We start from the raw sequence: 4,048 nt of genomic DNA, 5'->3' as shown, positions 1-4,048 counted from the left end.
GCATCGAAGAATTCTTGGCAGGAACCACACTGATATTAATAGGAGGGATAAGAGAGCAATTTCGAATCAGTAAGGCAAAGTCTATTAGAAAATCACCAGATTCCACCCCAACAACACTTATCCAAAGAGACTCTTTCATTGAGGGGTGTTGCATTATAAGTATGTAACAACTAACTTCTAATCATATATGAATAAGGAATCGTGATGAATGCACACGATTTTAGTCTGCAGTTGGGTACACGGCTGACGTGACAAGGGCACAGAACCATAGATCTTTCTCATTGGGATACACAGGAAAAAGATGTGCGGTTTTGTGCCCTTACCACATCAGCCACGTACCCAACCACTTGCATTCATCATTATTCATAAACAAGTGAGGACAAATTGTAAGAGAAATTTTAGAGATCTAATTAAGTTTGCCTATTGTCTCCAATATTCTCTTTAGGATTACAATGCATTTTTTATATTCTTTAAAGATTTCTATACAATCTATCTTCTTACAATTGGATTCTTAATCTGGTTTCTGATTTTATAATGATTGTCAAAATTGAGACAACACCTTCTCTTTCACAATGGTTTTGACCCTCTCATTGGTTGCTTGACTAGGGGAGTTATGATGGAATATGAAATGCTTGGGAGTCATTCTGGAGTGACTTTAAAATTTACATTGATCCACACTTTGTAAAAAAGCATCTATCCACATAAGCAAAGTGTGAATCAATGTGAATTTTAAAATCCCCCCAATATTATTCAATGCCTCAACTTTTGCCTAGGTTGATTTTGAGTCATGCTGGAGTGACACAAAAGGAGACATAGGTGATACAATGACATAGTAGCGCACACATAACCGTAGATGCTTTTTCGCATGATACACGTAAAAAAGCATCTTTGATTATGTGCTCACCACCACATCATTTGTGTCACCCTCGTGTCCCGTTTGTGTCATTCCAACACTAGTGGTTGCTTTTAGAGTCTATGACTTAGCAAACTTTTTCTAGGTTACCTCGTGGAATTTTCAACCTAGCCAAACTCTTTTTTTATTATTATTATTTTCTTTTTCACTCCAATGTTTTTGCTAAGTTTCCCAATATGGATTCTTTATCTAATAGGTGTTTCTCATTTTTCACCTAGTTTGTCCTTGTATTTAACTTCCTAGATTTCTTTTAAAGTGATCACGTCCAATACAATTCAATCCAAATAACTTCCTTCCCCTAGGTTAGGATGATGTGCTTGATGAACATTATACTCCAATAAAATAATTTGTACTTGACTTTCTTTTAGAAGGCCCTGGCTATTCTACTATAACAGACTTCATAAAATGATAGAGGGATAAATGATGAATGCGGATCTATTCAATTCTCAGAAGTAAAACTGCCAAAAGATTGGGATTTCAGCTTCCATCAAGATTATTAGTAATGGCACCTCAAAATAAATGAGTAGGATGACTTATTTTCAAAATATAAGCCAGTAATTAGTTGTCCTATTGAGATTCTATTTCTATTTTAGATTTTGTAAGCAAATAGAACTTAAGGAACTGCTTCAAGTGCATTGTTAGTTTGAACTTTGAAGTTAGGGGATAATTGTGCCTTTAGATCTTGAACTTCTCACACCATAACCACTCTCTCTCTCTCTCTCTCTCTCTCTCTCTCTCTCTCTCTCTCTCTTATGGTTAAGCTGGAATGCAATCTCCCTTTTAATTCTCGAAGAATTCACGAATTTTTCGTTTTTTTAAATGGAAGTATTATTCTCGGGATTATTGAACTATTCTGAATAATTCACGGATTTTAAATTTGAAAAGAATAAAACATGACTTTTACGACTTTATATTGTCAAAATAAAAATTGTTATCGGTCCACAGTCCACACTGCAACAAATGATTCTTTTCATGGAATCAACCAACTATCATTAACATACTGTATGATATTTAAATACTTTCCATAGAAGGCACTCAAAAAATTGGACTGCCACTCTTCAAACTCCTTAGTAGATGGTAAAACTATATCATTTCACATTCCCAAGAATTTTTCTCAAACTTCTTTGCCATCAAACATTTTTTTCATTTTACAAGGATATTCCGAGTGAAATAATATGTACACAATAAATTTCTTGTATTGGGAAAGACATTTTTATGGCATTCATCGAGGCAATGACTAAGGGTAAGGTATTTGAATCCATAATCATATTCCTTAGTTTCAATGCCCATGAATAATTATCTTCTCTTTCAACATCTAAGTAGACAAAAGGCCAATGAAAATGTCAAGTCGGTAGATGTCACCCCAACGGTCTCCAACAATGGCATATTGTATCAATTGATTTTGTAAGTGGAAGTGCAATCCAAGAGGAAGATATTAGAAAAACACTTTGCGAGTTGAATTGACTCGGGATCCGTCCAAAATATATCTCTAACAACATTCGTACCCTTGTCACACTTATGCCATTTTAAATAATCTTTCTTGGCGAACTTCTTAAAAAAATATTGCATTTGTGATCTACCTTACATATATCCTATTTCCTTATCTTTAACTGAGCATTGTAAATGGCCTTCAATGTTGTAGAATTATATTGATTTCTTTGCTTGATTGTTCAAAAAATGTGTCCTGGACTAACACCAACTAGTAACATTTCATTGAAAAGTTGTTTCTCACTCGGTGGTAACCTCCCAACAAATGAATACTCCTCAAGATGCTTTGCAATACCGTGATTGTGGGAACAACATATGACTTTGATCTTCCATTGATCATCATCTGCAAATTTCAAACCTCTCAAAGAAAAAGAGCATCCGCATCTCTTCATGTTTGACCGTCTCTCAGATTTTTATCTCAACCATTTTTGGATCCTCTATGATATCCACCCCTCACAACCAAAGAATATTTTTGATGATCTGATCCATCTACACAAGTCTTCTCAACTATAAAACACTTCATCCGATTGAAAGTACGTCACATTATCAATTACTTGAGCTAATTGCATTTATATATCTATAAAGTTAAACAAGTAGTAAAAATAAAATTATATATATATATATATATATATAGGGTCAGGTTCAAGGGCCATATGAGAAAACATATGAGAAAACTTTCGACGGTCAATAAAATTTTAAAATATGGGTTAGAAATTTTGGATTGAGCTGATTTTTTGTGAGGATGATCTCTATGATGGAAAGATCATCCAAAAAACAAATCAGCCCAATCTGAAACTTCTAACCCCATTAAAAGTGATTTAGAATGTGGACCGTCGATCTTTTATCAATTTTTATCACAAATTTGTAAATCACTTTTGATGGATTTAGAAGTTTCTGATTGAGCTGATTTTTTGTGAGGATGATCTTCTCATCATAGTGACCATCCTTGCAAAAAATCAGCTCAATCCAAAACCTCTAACCCTTACTTTGAAAAACGAAAGTTCATATGGCCCTTGAACCTGACCCATATATATATATATATATATATATATATATATATATATATAGGGAAATGTTCAACAACAAACATTTTGGCAAAACATTTTTCAAAACATGGGTTAGAGGTTTTGGAATGGGCTGATTTTTGGTGAGGATGATCTCTACGGTGAGGAGATCATCATCACCAAAAATCAGCCCATTCCAAAACTTCTAACCCCATCAAAAATGGTTTACAAAAAATGGACGGTCCACGATTTTTCAACTTGTAAACTGGGGCTAGAAGTTTTGGAATGGGCTGATTTTTGGTGAGGATGATCTCTCACCATAGAGATCATCCTCACCAAAAATCAGCCCATTCCAAAACCTCTAACCCATGTTTTGAAAAATGTTTTGCCAAAATGTTTGTTGTTGAAGTCCATTGCCAACTGTTCCTCTTCTAAGTTTGATGAAGATGGTTGTCTAAATCTACATTCGCTAATCTTCTATATGATGTGTTTTTTTTTTTTTTCCCCCAAATAGGTCTCTTAATCCTACACAACCCAACCCTGAACAAGTAGGGTCTGCCTATAAATTTTTCTTTCATTCAGAACTGGGTTCAATTTGAAAACTACCTATTTTAAACCAGGTCTAATCCAAGACAACTAAATG

This window comes from Akebia trifoliata, chromosome 11 (genome assembly GCF_017979445.1).
Source record: "Akebia trifoliata isolate Shusen 1 chromosome 11, ASM1797944v1, whole genome shotgun sequence".
NCBI classification, from domain to species: domain Eukaryota; kingdom Viridiplantae; phylum Streptophyta; class Magnoliopsida; order Ranunculales; family Lardizabalaceae; genus Akebia; species Akebia trifoliata.
Note: the sequence above shows the minus strand (reverse complement) of the source record.